The 18,802-nt window shown below is 35.4% G+C and overlaps 1 pseudogene; it reads left to right on the forward strand.

The window, feature by feature from the left end:
* Window positions 1–2,701: 2,701 nt before the first annotated feature.
* On the forward strand, window positions 2,702–9,415 carry LOC149250917 (bifunctional D-cysteine desulfhydrase/1-aminocyclopropane-1-carboxylate deaminase, mitochondrial pseudogene; annotated as a pseudogene).
* The last annotated feature ends 9,387 nt before the right edge of the window (window positions 9,416–18,802 follow it).

An 18,802-nucleotide genomic window follows, 5' to 3' on the forward strand; every position in this document is an offset into this window, starting at 1 on the left:
GCAAAATGAGGTTTTACCCGCTTTAGCCAGTTTCTGTTTCTGGTATTGCAGCAACTGCACAGTTGCTGTTTTTGGTGTTCCAGCAACTGTGAATTATAATTTTGCAGACTTTGAACAGTTTCAACAATTGTCAGCGACTTAGTCAACTTCCAAAGATTAATTATAAAGATAACATGAATATGTGCTGAATAATTAAACATATAGCAATGAGGATAGTTACTTCATACCTTTGGAATAATTAGGTCAAAATGTTATCAAGGCTTTCAACTTATGGGCTAAAGAGGGTAACATAATGACAAAATACAAGGTCAAAAGTAGACAATATGGAGTCCTAACACATTGAAGTATAGTATGTTTTCGAAAGCCAATCCCCGACTATGTTTTCTCTCTTTCTTTCAAGAACCTTTATCATTACTATTGGTCCAAGGGAACCCAATCCTAGTCCCTTAGGGATGAATGTATTTTATTTTCATGTTTAAGTAACAAGATGTTTTGACTATGATTTAGGAAATTAACTCTATTCTAAGACTTCAAAGCTACAAATTATTTTTTGACTCCTATAAAGAGCTTATTTTGGGAAATGAAATCATTTGTGATTCAAAAAACTTTAATTTCCAAATAAGAAGTGGGGGTCTTGTGAATGTTTTCCTATGCTGTTATGATTTCAAATGCATGATACCATTTTTATAGTTATTTTAATGTATAGATCAATGTTTTCTATTTTCATCTATCTGAGTTTGCTTCAAATATGTTTCCTCACATATGTTCATGGGTTACAATGTGGAATGAATTTACTTTGAAGAAAACCTGGTTCATTCACAAATGCATATGTTAAATGTTTAACCTTTAATATTCAATTAATATGCATATCAGACTGTGATCTATATAGGAGTACCACCTCTATTAAAACATAGAGGGAATCTGGAAAAAGAACCTAGAAGGTTGAATTTTTCCTTGACTAGAAAGATCAACATTTATGGAAACCATACTAGGAAGATATGAATTATTTTCAAGAAATATGATACTTCATTTTGAGGATAAGAATTATTTAGAAACTAGAAACTATTTGGTTCAAGTTTTTATTTCTTGTGAAAACAATATGGTATTTTTCTAGCCACATAGTTGAATATTAGCTTAGTTCTTGAAAACCTTCTTCAAATGACATCACATGACCTTCAATATTATGGAAATTCAAGTAAAGATTTGTTAGGGAAATTTATTGAAGACTAAGAATCATCTAAAACATGGAAGAATGTGCTCCTTGGAGAGTCCATTATTGAATATTTTGATTTTGAAGACAAATGCCCCAATGACTCCACTGAAAAGATCCCATGAATTGCATGAATATATGTATGGGGACTACAATCAAAAGTTTCTTCTATGTTGTGACGATAATATACCCTCCCACCATGCTCATCAAGAATTATCTAAGCGATGGAAAAATGAGAAGGTTCTTAAAGAAAGAAACTAGTGTACAAAAGTCCCCTACACCTACAAGGAAAAAGTCATCACTTGCCAAATATTTCCATAGAAAAGTTTCCCATTTTCTTTGGAGATACTTCATAGGATGCAGAAAAGAATTTGGTTAAGTTTGAAAGTGCTTGTGATATTTATAATGTGGTTGAAGATGATGATGTTTTCAAATTGTTTGTCTTGACTCTACAAGGAAGTGCTTATGAATGGTTTCATTCGTTGATGCTTGGAACCATCACATCTTGTTATGCATTAGAAGATCTGTTGAGAAATATTTCGAAATTCAAGACCCCTCTTCTCTATTCTTGAATATGGTTGAAATTCATATGAATGAATAAGATACAATGAAATATTTCACTCTTATACTTATGAAATTCCTTCATAAGATTCCTCAAGAAATGTTTCTAGTTGATTTCATCATTTTTAGTTGCTATGTAAATGCATTGCTTTCAAATTTGAGATTTTTATTAAAGTAAGAAAATATTTACAATTGAAAAGAGCTAATGCAATGAGCTCAAGTCGTTGAAGAAAATATTCATGAAGCAGTTTCGATCTCTTAAACTTTCCAATATTGTTTCAAGAAAATAAAGAGGGGAATCTAGAAGAGAAATCTAATATAAGATATGAAAAATTCTCTACCAAGAAGACCATTTGCGACATTCTCCATGGGAGGGAAATTTTGACCTATCACATGTTCAATTTGAGAGTAATGTTGACAATAATTCTAAGGATTGATTTGATAAAATTCCACTAGATGCACCTAAAGACTTCATTTAACATGGTTATTGTAGCCAGATGCCAGGTGAAAATGATAAGAGATCTTGCAGGAAAATCCCCAACAAAGTAAAACCAAAGAGTTTTCCAGAGATTTAATCATTGAAGGTTTTTGGAGAAATTGGGAAGATTATTAACAGATGTGTTAAAAAATTTGTTTCTAAATTTCTATTTCAAAACAAGCCAAGGCACCAAGAAGAGTAGCCCACAAAAACCTACACTAGTGTAAAACACATCGAGTGGAAGATGGGTGCAATGGTTATTGAAAGTCTTATACAATATTATTGTCTCACAAATGTGGGAGAATATTCTCAAAGAACATATATATACATATCAAATGTAGCACTGAAGGCTAGCATATGACCATAGTCCTTGATGAAAATCAAAGGGAAGACTATGTTTCATGTTTCAGCTAAGGAATGTGTTGAGATTGTTGAAAAATGTCTTGTGGACCATGAAAGATGGATTGAAGCTATTGCCAGAGAGATTTCGGATGAAGAATTTTTGGAGCAATATTATAATGGTCTTAACTTTCATTCTGAAGGTCATATTGTGCGGAATCAGATGCATTGTATTCCAAAGAGCCTGTCAAAGAGATTCTTTGGACTAGCATAATGTAAAGCTAGTGGAAGGAGATTCTGAGAAAATTTGCATACACACCTCCTTCGTGGGTGACATATCTTCATCTGATTCCTTCCCATTTCTATTATCTCAAACATCTCCCTACACCAATTCATCAATGGAATCTTTTGGGCTTCCCATCAAACACTGAAGTCTCGATAAAACGTGATGATTGATCAAGTATCTAACTTAGTGGGAAGAGATGCAGAAGCTGGAATTTTAAATGGTTGGTGTAGAGGTGTAAGGTGTAGATTATGTTACCACAATAGGAGGCATTCAAGGTAAACATTGTCATGCTACTACAGTGGCAACACAAGTCGATGAAGATTATGGCTTGAATGGGAATCTTCTTGTGGAGAAGATGGATGGTGCAAACACCTAAGGAGGAGTATGCACGAACTGGAAGTGTGGCTCTTGGAAAATTCTTGGAGGAAAGTATTGGAAAATGGATAGTGGTAGCTATTGATCTTATTTTTCTTGACCTTAATATTTTCTTTTGAACTTATTAGTTTTCTTGTGGTTTTTTAGTTAGATCTTTAATCAAACAAATATCAAGAACATAAACTAAAACAATAGAGGACACAAAGATTAAGTTCTTAGCTAGGGAAAAATCCCTTCAAGGGGAAAACCTGGAAAATCTTTTCTTCTTAAAATTTGTTTCAAATGAGCTATAAGGACTCAAAACCTAGGCCACTCCTTCTCCTAATACAAAGTCATCCTTTCTTCAATTCCTTTTGTGATTCTACATTAACCAATTTCACTACTACAACTTCAACCTTTCAACTTCACTACTCTAACTCGTCCTTAAACTTTGACCCTATAATTTTGGCCTTGTAGCTTCTCTGGAAACTCTAATCCAACCTCCTCCTGAGACCTTCCTAGAAAAATATAATTCTCCCAAGGTCAACAAGGTCAATAGAGGTTTTTCTCCCTTCCAACTACAATATTCTGCACTTTGTCCTATTGCAACTCGAACCTGCAACTTTGGCCTCCTTCTGCAACATCAACAACTCTAGATATTCACATGTGTGAGAAATATAGAGCCCATAAACAATATATTTTGTCCTTATTCCTTCTCCTAGACCTTCACACTTATTCTTCTTGCTTCCCAACTACAAATTGAACCCTTTCTTGATAGATTGAAATTATGAAGTGTGTATGTCCCAAATGAGGTCGAACTGCTTCTTTATATAGCCTTCTCAAGGGGCCAAATTTGCTCCTTTAGGCGGATTTGTACTTTGGAGCTTCCAGGAATTTCTAGACTCAAAAATAATTCTTTTTACAAATATATTTTTACCCAAAATGGTCTTTACAAACATAATGTTGACTCCTTTTACTAATGACAATAAATCCTAGGACCTAACAACCCCTAGAAGCATGAAGAACATGATTTTACCTATAATACCATCAATAATGAACACGAAACCCATGCATTAATAATAATAACTTTTCTTTTTCTTTTCTTGTTTGTTACATAAGATACATATTGAAATGTGTACAACAATTATGAAGACCAAAACTAGTTACATTTCTTAACACCCCCTCTTAACTAGGGAGGTATTCATTATTGTACAACTAGTACAACATCATACCTCAAATTGAAGAGTTTTCAAGAAGAGTTGGATTGATAAGCCATATTGTAAGAATCATCATCATAACCAGCATTTTCCCTTAGGCCTCACTAGACAAGCTCTACTTTAATCAAAAGAATTATGTTGGGAGGATTTACGTGTGATACCACACTACCTCTACAAGGCACACACCCCATCCCGATGTCTACAAGGTATGTCCTTTTAGGATTGTTCTTATCTTGGACCTCCAATCCTAAGTCCTCAAAGAATATCGGTCATCTTTGACCACTCTTCTCTTGGATACTTGTCACATCCTCAAAGAGTTTCAGTCCCTTTCCTTTCTTAGATGTTATATCCTCAAAGAAACCATGGATTCTTATCCAATCCTCCACCATTTTCTCCTCATCACCTAAAGAGGAGAATTCACAAGTGATGTCCCACATCACTCCCTCTCAACTAGAGAGGATATCCCTATTCTCATTTAATCTTGAGAATAGAACCTTGCTCCTATACAAGGAGCGTCCTTTACTCCCTCTCAAAATCAGAGGAAATCTATACTTTCTTTCTATTTGGGAAGTCACCATTAAAAGCCTTACATATTTTCTTCATAAGAGTATCAACTTCCAGTTCTTCATAGCTTCATGTCTCCCTCTTTCCTCTGCATCATCGTGCTTTATGTATTTCAAGGTATCATGGAGCCACCTTCTCTCTTTAGTATTGTAACAAGTGTTGGGTGAATCTTCTTGCTCATCACTTTCTTATATGAAGGCATTACATTGAGCCTTCCCAAACTTCAAGTTGATCATAGCTTTTCCTTGAAAGTGATCGTCCTTTTACCTCCAGGTTATCTTCTCACATCGCTACCTTTTAATCCCAAGATTTTCATATCTTGACTTCACAGTTGTCAAGTACCATATATCAAGCTCCCCTCAATATCCTTCATCCATACAGTTGAAATTTCCTCAACTTCCATCATGTATTCCTGCAACATTCTTCCAAGTAGCAATATTATGTTAACCAAATAACCAACAATAATGAAAATCAAACTTACCTCATCATGATGAGCCTGTTGATTCATCAACATTGTCATGGTCCATCTCCATATGAATCTTCCTCCATGCATCAAAGTGCCCAAGGATCAAACTTGATTACCAAGTTACTAATTTTTCTTCTTGAGACTATACTATATGTTAATCATTATTATATATATTCTAGAAAAAGTCTTAAATCCTTAAGTCAAATATTATTCTTTTCAACCATCATATATCCATATTTATAAGCATATTTTATGACCAACTTTATTTCCACAAGATTCTACACATATGAGTCTTATCCAAAGTTTTATGTCCAACATGCATTCTTATGTTTTCATTCGGTCATCTAGCTATCCATATATCTCACAAAGAACCTGTATCCTAACCCATTGCATTCTTTCATTCCTTTAGTGGTATTTATTCCACATTACATGGAATGACCCATTGCATTCTTTCATTCCTTTACCGGTATTTATTCCACATTACATGGAATGGCCCATTGCATTCTTTCATTCCTTTACCGATATTTATTCCACATTACATGGAATGTCTGCTAATCTTGTCATGATGTTTTTCCCAAAGACCTTCCAAAATTATGGTATTTCCTTAATCACAATGATTCAACTAAGCAGGATGACAACCTCTAACACAATGTTAGACAATATATGGATGATCAATATGAAAAATGGTCTATCTATCCATCTATCTAGATGATTTCTACAAAGAAACTTAATCATGTAAATTATAGACATGCTACTATCATATGCTTATTTCTATGATGCCATGCAAAATATATTATCCTAAAAGAAAGATTCGTCTTCATAAAGAACCTAACTATCAGTGAAATTTCAAATATCCTTCACTTATTCCTTATTTGCCTTCTTCTCAGGTTCTCCCACTGCCTTAGCTACATGAGCTTCACTCCTTTCCTTTCTCTTATTTTTCTGTTTGTTTGGGCAATCCCTCTTAAAGTGTTCAAATTTATTGCATCCAAAACATTACACTTTGGACATGTCTTTATTTTTCGGCGTGCCAGACTTTCCCTTCTTCATCTTCTTGACTTGGGCTAGAAAAGATTGAGATTTCTCATCTGATCCAACATCATCTTTGACCTTGATCCTTGATTCTTCCAATATGCATTGAGCTCACAACCCATCAAAGGGAGTTGAATCCTTCTTGGAGTAGATGCTTGTTGCAAAGTTGCTCCATTTTGGTGGCAATGCATTTACTACATAGATGTTACTTCAAAATTATTGATTGGTTACCCACGTCCTTTCAGATGGTATCTTATTTGAGAGACTCTCATGAGAAAGGATTACATATCCTCATCTTTTTATTTCTTCATTCTATACAGCATGTTCCTCAATGACATATTTTGTCCTATTCTACTTACTGAATACAAATTCACTAGCTTGTCATACATGGCCTTAGAAGTTTTAAAATTTGCAACAAATGGAACAAGAGAATCCTTAATTGATTCAACTATCATCCTTTGAGCCCTTACTTCCCCTTTCTTGTACTTTTCTAGTTCTTGTATCTTATCCTTCTCAAGTTTAGTAATTTCCCTAATAACATATTCCATTACTTCTTGTTTTGTGAGTATCAAGTCAATTCTTTTCTTCCATGCTAGATAGTTTGATGTCTCAATAAGCTTGTTGCTCTCTTTGCAAAAGGAACCGATATGACTTGAAGATTCAGGCATGATGTAATAATATGTTACTTACTTAAGATCATGATTCTCCTTAATGATGCCTTCAAAGATTCTTTAAGAATATTCAACAAAAACAACTTCAAATATCCTTGATGCCTTATTCAAATATATCTTCATTTAGAGAGAGATCAACACTCTTCCTTCATATCTTGTTTTGATGTAAGCTTGATGTAGACTTGATCTTTTTCATTGTAAAAAACCTACTTCTCAGTGTTCTATCAATAAGTCTTCAATCATTCTTGAAGTATTCTTTCAGTATTTTCTTGAGAGTTTCCTTATCCCTTCCCCTTGACAAGTAACTCTTTCTAGTGTCCTTCCAATTGCCTTCCTCGCTCACCTTAGCTCTGATACCATGTTGGAAAATGGATAGTGGCAATTATTAATCTTATTTTCCTTGACCTTATTATTTTCATGTGACCTTATTTGCTTTCTTGTGTTCTTTTAGTTAGATATTTCATCAAACAAATATCAAGGACATAAACTACAACAATAGAGGACACCGATATTAAGTTCTCATCCAGGGAAAAACTGCTCCAAGGGGAAAACCCAGAAACTCTTATCTTCTTAGAATCTTCTTCACATGAGATACAAAGACCCAAAACCTAGACCAATCCTTCTCCTAGTACCAAGTCATCTCTTCTTCAAGTCCTTCCTTGATTTTGCATCAACCAGCTTCATTACTGCAACTTGTCATGCAACTTCGACCCTGCAATTTTGGCCTTACAACTTCTTTTAACACCCTAATCCAACCTTCTCTTAAGACCTTACTAGAGAAAGAACTCTCTCCCATGATCAACGAGGTAAATATAGGGTTTTATCCCTTCTAGCTACAAGATTCTGCACTTCGTCCTACTACAACTTAGATCTGTAGCTTCATCCTCCTTCTGTAGCACAAAAAACCTTATATCTTGCACGTGTGAGAGAGATAGAGCCTAGAAATAAGATATTCCATCCTTGTTCCTTATCCTTGACCTTCACTCTTCTTCTTCTTGCTTACTAGCTACAAATCGAACCCTTCCTGTATAGATCAAACTTGTGAAGTGTGTATGTCCCAAATGAGGTCGAACTGCTTCTTTATATAGCCTTCTCAAGGGGTCGAAATCCCTCCTTTAGGGTGACTTGATGCTCCCAAGGTCGACTTATACTTTGGAGCTTTCAAGACATTCTAGACTTAAAATTATTTCTTTTTACAAAAATATTTTTGCCCGGAAGGATCTTACAAATATGGTGTTGGTTCCTTTGACTCATGACAATAATTCCTAAGATCTAGAAAATCCTAGAAGCACGAAGAACCATCAATAATGAGCATGAAACCCATGATTTAATAATAATAAATTTTTGTTTGTAGATTTTTGTGGGTAGGATTTGAAGAAGAAAAGTCTAAAATATGCTCCATAGTCTGAATTTTGAGTTGACATTTCAAGTCCATACCAAGACCCATCATGAGGACAAGACACTTGAGAGAAGAAGGAGAAGGGTTAAAGTATAAATAGAGATGATAAAGGATAAAATAGTTGATTAAACTAACCCTAAAAACTTAAAGACTTTAAAAGAAAAAGAATCACATAATATTAATGAATTTAGGTTAAAAATAAAATTTTAATATAGAATAGTATGACAATTATTTTAAAATTTTGATTAGTTAATGAGATACAAATATATTAATATTGAAATAATAACTTAATAATAACATCAATAATATATTAATTAATAATAACTTTTCTTTTTCTTTTCTTGTTTGTTACATAGGATACATATTGAAATGAGTACAACATTATCAAAAACCAAAACTAGTTACATTTCTCAACAGAAACGATGTTAAAGGAAGGCAAGAAGCCTTATGTTATTCTTGTTGGTGGCTGAAACTCATTAGGAACATGGGGATAGATAGGAGCAGTGAGAAAGATAGAGTAACAACTGCAGGAAAAGAAGGTGTTTAGTATTACTTGTTTTAATGAAATTGTGGTTGCATGTGAAAGTGGAGGAAGTATAATTGGCTTGTCTCTAGGAACACATTTTAGAAATTTAAAGGCAAAGGTGCATGCATTTTTGTTTGCTACTTTTATGATTACACTCAAAGCCTTTTGGATGGCCTCAATGCTAGATTCAATTCATGTGACTTGATCACTATTACAAATGCAAAATGCCTTGGCTATGCAATGAATACAAGAGAAGAGCTTAAATGTGTGATTAAAATTGTAGAAACAAGAATTATCATTGACCTTGGTTAATTGTAGTGTTTTTATTGAAAATATAAAGACTATGACTTCACACATGCAATGCTTCATAGTCATCCAATCGGAGTATCCATTGTGCATTTTTTATCTTGCGTCTACATAATTGCCCTATTTTTCTAAATTTTATTAAAGAGGTAGTTCTTTTGTAGTCTGACAGGTTACATAATTGCCCTATTTTTCTAAATTTTATTAAAGAGGTAGTTCTTTTGCAGTGTGACAGGTTCCATTGCATGTTTGGAAGACTTTTGTCGCTACTAATCTTAAGACACTTAAGGAAATCATGTTGGTTTTGATGAATACCCTTATTAGGAGGAGAGGTGTATTTCACCATGTCAAGATTACAGTCAATTACAATTCAATGTGCAGAAGCATTACATTTTTTGCATGGCCTTGGTCTTATTCACTGTGATTTGAAGATAGAGAATATTTTGGTTAAAAGCTACAGTAGGTGGGATGTGAAGGTGATATATCTGGGTAGCAGTTGCTTTCAAATGGATCATATTTGCTCATATGTGTAATCTCGTTCTTATCATGCATCGGAGGTTATATTAGGGCTCCTTTATGATAAAAAAGAGGTTATATTAGGGCTCCTTTATGATAAAAAAGGATCGACATCTGGTCACTTGGATGCATTCTTGTTGAGCTCTATTCTAGTAGCATTCTCTTTCAAAATGATTCCCCCGCAACCTTACTAGTTAGAGTAATTGGAATAATTGGACTAATAGACTAGAGTATTTGATACCTAAAAAGACTTCACTGAGACACAGACTTCCAATGAGAGATCAAGGATTTATTGATTTTGTTTCTTACCTTCTTGAAATAAATCCAAATAAACGACCCTCGGTCATTGAGACACTAAACCACCCTTGGTTATTGTACCCCTATCAACCTATCTCGTCTTGATCCCTTAAGCTGAATATTGGAAATGTCTTATCAAGGGAAGTGCTTACGAAATATATGGCATTCTTGTAGCATATACCAAAACATTTGTGAATTTCTTTATATGTTGTACTAACATCAATAGAAGCTTCCCTCCTAGAGAACAAAGAGAAGGATGGGTAGTACTAATTTTGTTGACACGACAAATGTTAGTTCTAGCGTCGTGGCTGCGAGAACAATTGAATGCTCTAGTTTTACTGCTCTTATTGTTAAGAGAATGTTGTAATAATGTTTTCAACCTTTGAGGCATCAATCATCTCTCACATGCCCTGTATGAGTGCATGCAGCAGGAGTCACATTCTTGGCCCCAAGTCTAAAGAAAAAACGTTACCTATCCCAACTTGTGTTCACTCAGGTGTTCCCAGGCGGTGCTTTATTTCTTCATCAGAAAGATGACAGGACAAGTCACAGGTAGGGATATTGGAGAACTCGTTAGGAAACTGGAGGAATGTGAGAGTAGGTAAAGGATTTTCATTCCACCAGCAATCGATGGTCCGTAATGCTTGTGCTCCACATCAACGGAACCTTGACAGGACTAACAAATCGAAAGTTAAATGATAAGGAAGTATCGGGAAGTTGCTTTCCCAAACCACTTATTTTCATATCGACGATCCATATTAATCCCGACACTCCTCTTCTATCTCGGAAACCATCAAAGGGGTCCCCGAGAAGTGGTTTGTGGTTTCTTGAAATAACAAAATTTTGTTGATGCCTAGCTGACAACAGTTGGGACCCACATACACTTTCATTTGTTTTGAAATAATGTATATTTTTGTTTTGATTTAAAGGCCCCCTATATATATGTGTGTCTTGTAAAGTTTTAAAAAGGGCCAAATTTTATTTTAAAGAGGAAATAATTTTTAATTTAATATTATATATATAGATACCATATGGAATACTAAATTAATATTAATATTTGTAATTTTATTTCTTTTAAAAATAGTTTTTACAACTATTTTGTTTTAAGTATTAGTTTCATAACTGATTAGGGATAGGGATAAAAGTTTGAAAATTAAATTACAGGGTTCAGAGGTTTAGAGTCTATATGCCAAGAGGCAATGTAATGAAGAAAACTCTATGAAATTGAAGAACACAAACTAGTTTTGATTCCAATTTTTGGGGTATTGCAACATTGTTTTTTTTCAATGTGTGATCATTTATTAATGTTTTTCTTTTGCTAGCATGTGTGTAATGAAGTTGTAGATCTTTTTAAGTTATGAATGTGAATTTATCTTGAATGGTACTCACATTTCAGATTTAAAGAGTCTTAATGTGCACTCCACCATGCTGGAAATTCCTCTATGTCTTAGGTATTTTCCATCATTCTTTCTGCAAGGTTAACACTCAGATTCTTAATTGTTGGAGTTGTTAAACTATTTTCATCTTCATCTTTCATCTAGCCACTTTTTAATTGAATCCCTAAAACCCTCATCTATCTTAGTCAGTATGGTTTCAAAGATAGATTTCAGAACTAGAAGGTTCATTCCAAACTCTCATGGCATATCCCTCCAGCCACATACTTTAAAGTTTTCATCAATCTTTAGATGACTCGAGCACTGGTTCCCACACAACCAGGAATTGTCTTTGGGGTTACAACAATGGTCATGATGAATATGTTATAGTGGGTTCTCAAAGGCCAAAATAGGTTTATATAAAGACAAAAGAGGGATTTCAACATGAGATGAACAAGAGTTATCACTTTGCATCTAACTTTCAAGTTATTTATTTCTCATATTTAGTAGAACCTAATGAAAAAGAGGTATTTCTAGTATCAATAGCAAAGGCACATCTACAATAAGAGGGATGGATCACATTTTATATTTTATTTTCAAAGACAAAAAGATTGTTGGTAAACAATAAGAAACATCCCTCCAATTCTCCATGGATTCTCATAATCAATTCATTTTTGCAACTTCACTATGGTATAATTGTTATAGTTCGATGGAGGAGTGCCTTCAGAACATTTCCAATAAAGAAAAACATTCAAACATGGTTTGAAGCAAGCATATAATTTGTTTTATGTGCATGGCTCCATTGGAATTCTCTCCAAATATGTTAGGGTATGCAGATTGTGTATACACTTTTGTTATTTCAATTACATTTTTTTAATAAGCATTTTTCAGATTGGGATAAATCTATATCCTAATCGAGAAGGAAACTAGTTAGATTATGGAGTTCTCTGCAACCCATAGGGTGACACTATCCTACAGTTGGATCCAAATGTCAATGTAGTTTCATGCCACACATCAAATAGAGTGATTCTGAACCAATAATCTTTTGATCATTCTTAATGTTGCAAATCTTCTTCACACAAGGACAACAAGGATGGTTTCTCTTTTTGAAGGGAGAGGAGAAAATAAAAGACATCAAAAAGAAATAAATTTACCATGTTCATATTTTTATTGGATAGCCCTATGTCATTGCTTGTCTAAATTTTTATAGAATCAAAAATAAAGTTCATATGCCAATGATATCACTATTTTCCACCACATATCTCCATTACTTCCGTTTATCATTATTCATATTATTCATATCATTTCTTTGTTTTCCATTTTTATCACTATATATTATTTTGTATGGAATTACCTTACCTCTTATCCCTTTTTACTTAGTCATTTTCCAAGTTCTCTACAAGTATTCCCCCACTCCTTTATTCACACATAACCATTTATTATATTCCATACTTAGCCATTTGCATGCCACATTTTATCACTTAGTCAACTTTACCCTTATTTACTTTTACTTTTCACTCTTAGATTATTTTCCAATTTCTCATGTCATCTTCACATGGTTAATATTTCTCATATAATTTTTCATCTTAATTTATTATTCCATATATCCTTATGAGACATAGCAACGGCTGGGAATATCCCAAGCTGACATTTGGAAAGCAATGATTGGATACAGATGATTGGTAAATATCTTAGCACGATGGTTGGGAAACAAGATGGCAACCAAAAACTACACTATGTGTGAGCTACACAAGGTCCCATGACTCTTTTTACTTCACACACAAGTAATATGAGGAGCTCATTTATTTATAAATCATTGTTAATTCCCTCCCATAATGCATGCAGGATTATCACAGTGGATTTCTATATCAAGAGGCCAAGATTGATGTGAATTAAATCAGCAATTGTTGATTCACTTTGTGCAAATCAACGATGGCTCAATCACGAACTTTTAGAGACCATAACTTGAGATCTTGATGTTTGTTTTGGGACAATGAGAGCTCATTGGAAAGCTAGAAGAATAAGAACATGTTTGGAGTGGTGTCTAGTGATAAAATCATATATATCATCTTAGAAAATTAAAGGAACAATAGTGACCAATTTTGGGCCTATCACCAAATTATTTTTTAAAATGATTTATAAAAAGAAAAATGTGGAATATTTGAAGTTGGACCCAGCTTGTAGGATGAATTCCTAACTTCATATTTCTAAAAATAGAACTTTATTCAGATGAAACAAAGAGTAAATACATAATTGGTAAGAAGTTGCAAAGATAAAAACAAGATTATAAAGGGAGAAAATCACGATTAGAAAGCGGTTGTTGAAAAGAGAGGATTCATTCCAATTGTAATCCTTTTGCAATTTTGTGAGTGTTTATTTTATTTTAAATTAATTCCCTACTCTCTTCTTAGCCTTCAATTAATCAAACTTTATTGAATGATTTCATATTTTCAAAAACCAATATCTATTTGTGATTTCTCTCTTTATTTCGGGTACCTTTACCATTGCTATTGGTCCATGAGATCCCAATCCTAGTCCCTTTGGGATAAATACATTTTATTTGAACAATTACGTAATAGGATTTTGTAATCGTGCTTTAGGAAGTTAACTTCATTTTGAGACTTCAAATTCATAAATTATTTTTTGATTCTCACAAAGAGCTTGTTGAAATGTGGCAACAAGAATATTCCAATTTTAATTTGTCCTTGAATTAAAATTGAGAATTAAAATTCAAATTTAGTCTCACTAGCTACTTGAAAAAATAATTAATTAATTCATCTTGAGTTAATTAGTTGGAGAAATTCAAGCTAGAAGTCTTTGTGAAGTCATGCAACAGTTATCCCTTAAATTAAGGAGATTGTCCCTTGATTAAGGAGATAAGGATGAGTTGTATTTGAGTTGTAATTAGTTAGCTCAGTTAACTGAGTTAAGTCCAGTTAAATTGTTAATTTATGGTATGTTCTATGCTTATAACAGTTTACTTATCTTTCTTATTATTATCCACAGATTAGCAATCACATGTACATAAAGTAAAGTGCAGATAGAACATTAAATGATCGATAGAAAACAAGCCAACAAGATAGACCTTTCGGACAAGATAGACCTTCCTAGAATCTAAAGAAGACCTAACGACAAGCAAACCATCCAGACACTATCTTTCTCTAAATATGCTTTAATTAACAATAGCAAACAAAGGTTTTTAGGGCCTACCTTTGGTCCAATGCAAGCTTGTGGATGCCCTCGCTCCTTTGATCCAAATGAGCTCCTTTTCGCGAATCTGCAAACACAAACAAGGCAAACACATTAAATAGCACCTGAAAAACCAATTGCATAAAACATATTTAACATGAAAGTCAAGGAGTCCATGAAACAAATAACATAAGATACTTGTTGAGAAAAATGAGTTTGATTGTATTAATTCAAAAGGAGAAGAACCTTACAACCTTTGCCTTGACGCTGTACAAGCTCCTCCCAGGGTCCAACAAGATGTCTCCTCTACTTTGACAAGTTTCACTCACTCTCCAATGGAACCAAGAGGTATGTGATCTCTCCTCTCAAGCTCAACCAAAGAGTCTCAATTTCACCAGCATTTACCCTCAAAATGTTCAGCTTCTAACCTCCCTAGTCCTCACCCCAATGCCTGTATTTATAGTGCAATGGAGGGAAGTTACTAGGTCCTCCTTCAAAGGGATAAATCCCTCCTTCAAAGGGATAGCTCCTTTAGTCAAGGGATTAGCTCCTTCTCTTTTGGGATGCATGAACCACCTCAGAGCGAACAATCCACGTCAAAATTCCTTCTAGAAAACTCTAGAATTAACCCAAAGTGAGTTTTTTAAGATAAAAATTGCGCCTTTTGACTTTCACAGGGGTCCGCACCTGCACCGTTAGGAACAAAGTGGGTAGGTACACAGCTTTTGTACATAGGAGGTGAGAGACCACAGGTGACCATGGGAGAAAGTGTGGAACCAGAGTTACATTGAATTTTAATGTCTTTCTCCCACTTCCAAAGCTTGATTTGAAGAGCTGAGGTCTTAGACTTGCTTAGGAGGACAGTACAAGTGATGATAGACCCATACTGACTGCAAATAATCATGGTGACGATATTTTTGTGTAACAGATTGCCCCCTAAAGTGCGAATTCTGTAGTAGATGAGGATTTTGTTTATCATATAGGAAGAGTGAAGTACTTTATCATTTCGAGGATTATCTTGTGGAGAGCCCAGTCGGAACCTGTAAAAACATTCAATGCAAGATATATATATGAGATCATATCATCGCTGAGGTAGGCATTCCCATACTCAGGTCAAAACTAACTAGAAAACCTATCTCTTGTCTGATACAGGAATGATCTTGTAAAACATCATAAGTATAGACTCATGTGAACATAGTATGGATGCAACCATCTGTTTATGAATAGTCCACAACATAATGAATACAAAATTCCTCGCAGCCTGGATGGTGGAAAATAGATCCAGGGTCTTCATTTCTATATCCCGAAATAGTACGATTCTATCCATGCGAATAAATGTGTTGATGTTGAACATGGTAGAAACCACTTGATTACCAGTCAATGATGTAAATTGTTAACAAGTGTGAGAGAAACCACCAGTGATGTCAATGGCTCTCAAAGTACCTAGTAGAATCCATGAGATGTGAGTAGATGTGTTGATGTCGAACATGTCACGGAATCCTTCGATCGAAAGTCAATGATGTAAACTGTCGTCAAAGGCGAGAAACTTGCCATTGAGGTATGCAGATTTCAAGGTACTGATGATTCCTAGATCATCTTTCTAGATAATGTGTTGATGTCGATAGAAAGCGATCCGTCGTAGGCAAGCCCACAACACGAAATCATAGATCAAGTTGAAGAAATTTAGTTGCAAGGACTGACTCAGGGATGGTCAAGATGGATGACAGATATTTTGCAGATGAATGGCTTATTGGCAGTGACCTCTTGAACACATAACGACACAACAGATGGCTTGGTGATAATTGACCCAAAGTTAATACCCAGAAACCGGCTGAAGACTTTCAATGTGGTTTGATCAACTGTTAGGCAAAGGATTTCCCAACCCAGGTGAATAAAAGTGTCGTGTTCAAGAGTGGTTACAAAGTATGACAAACAGACTCATTTTCCTCTCTTTTCCCCCACCATTTCTGGCAAGTACCTCTTTATTTTTTACAAGCTTGAGGAGGATAACATTTGCTTGATTATAAGCTCATCCTTCGGATGAGTCCAACTTAGTTTAGATTCGAACCCTAAGAAGGAGTGGTTCGTTCCTGTTTGTAATTGAACAGGTCCTTTACTGTGAAATTTTAACGAGTCCAGTATAGGAGAAACTCGGTGTTTTTCAATTTTAGAGAGTCTGAAAAAACTTAAGAAGACTCCAGGGTTGACCTTTTTCGTAAATTTGTGTCTCTCAAGCCCGAAAAAGTATAAAATAATACTTGAGAGAACCGCTTGATCTTTTACGACCAAGGAGTACTTTTCGTTATTAGTGTCACTGACCCAAAAAAGTAAAAAAGTGATCAACAACACGTCATTTTATAACCAATATCGAATTTGAAACGACAAAAATCCGGCAATCTTTTCATGTTTTTTACGGTCGGAAAAGAGCTGTAAGTGGACCGTCTTTTAATTCCATTTTAATGAGTGTAAAAGAAACGCTCGGCAATCTTTTCATGTTTTAGGAGTCAGAAAAGGGCTTAAAGATGACTCTACTTGTTTTTTCGTTGAAAATAATAGATTTCGCCTGAACAATCCTGTATTCTGCACAAAGACACAAACATTACTCATACCTGTTTGAAATGGATAAAAGTGTCGTAAAATACCTTTTCAAAGTGAAACATAAACAAATTTGCATTTCATTTACTCAAAAAACTTATAAAAAGGGGTTTTGATAATTCATTTTTACCGTTCGAGTTTGGGTGAGAAAATAGTGCTTTTGCTTAGAAAACTTCCCGTGAAGATTGTGGAAAATCCGACCGTCGGAATCGAGCGTCGTCTTCTCCAGGTAATCCACATCATCTTACTCTTCATTTTCAACCGTTTAGTTTTTTTATTTAACCCCTCATTTTGTTTTTTGGGAGGGTTTTTAGGCGCAAAACCCGCGCGCGGGGGTCCGCAGGTTTACCATTGCGGACCCGCGGAACCCGACTTTTTCTCCATTGGGAAAAAGCTCGGGGTCTGCACCTTCCGTGTAGACAAAGTGCGTACCCACGCACTGTGTCTAACGTGGAGGGTGCGTACCCCGCTGCAAGGGTTTTGAACCCAAAATTTCTCAAAAATGGACCAACAAAAAGTTTTTCTAGCAATCTAATTAATCTTTATTCTTGATGCAGAGAATATATCATGCTAGATTGGTGCGAACGGGAGCATGAGGACGTGGATACCACCGCATGGAATCATCAGCCTTCACTTGATGCTTTGAGGGCATGCAGACTGTACAAGTTCTGGACCATTCCTGGCATGAGGGCTCAGGTAGATTTCTTACAGTGGCTGGTTGACAGGTGGAGCATTCAGGACCAGTGTTTCTTCATTGGCGGGCACCGGCTCGAAATCGAGCTGGAGGACATTTATTTCTTGACTGGTTTGCCTAAGAGAGGCGAGGACTTGACTCTATACGGGACTAGGCCAGGTGGCCAGTCTGTCGATAGCCTCCGGCTAGAGTACTGCAACAGCCAGGCTAAAGACAAAGGGATAGACATAAAAACCATATCCCGTCCTGAGCTCATGGTGATTTCGTTTACTGTCACCAGACTTTGCGGAGCTACCGCATTACATGTTGCCACCAGATCCCAGATGCGTATGGCAGTTGATTGCTTTCAAGGCACCATCTTCAACTGGTGCAATGCTGTGCTGGCCAATGTGAAAGGCCAACTGACCAGGACCAAGACCGGACGACTAAAGACCTTTGGTTATGGGTCTTTGGTCATGAGTTTTGGCCTGGAGAGGGTTCCTATGCTGATCCCACAACATCTTACTGTTGGAGCTGGGCTTCCTCGAGAGCCCAAACTGATGCGATGGGTTGCAGTCATGGCCCGTCACCCGGACGAGAGGATAGAGGTTGCTCAGTTCAAACCTGAGTATTTCCAATGGTGGGAAAACCAGGTTTTTTCCATTCAGGACTTCCCTTACGCTAGGATAGATTTCCGTGGTGACCCAGACATGGCTCTTCCACCAGGAGAGCAGTGGGACGAGTCAGGTAAAA

The sequence above is a fragment of the Pinus tabuliformis genome, chromosome 7 (assembly GCF_031772625.1).
Source record: "Pinus tabuliformis cultivar Carrire ecotype Pingquan chromosome 7, CPIR1, whole genome shotgun sequence".
NCBI lineage: Eukaryota > Viridiplantae > Streptophyta > Pinopsida > Pinales > Pinaceae > Pinus > Pinus tabuliformis.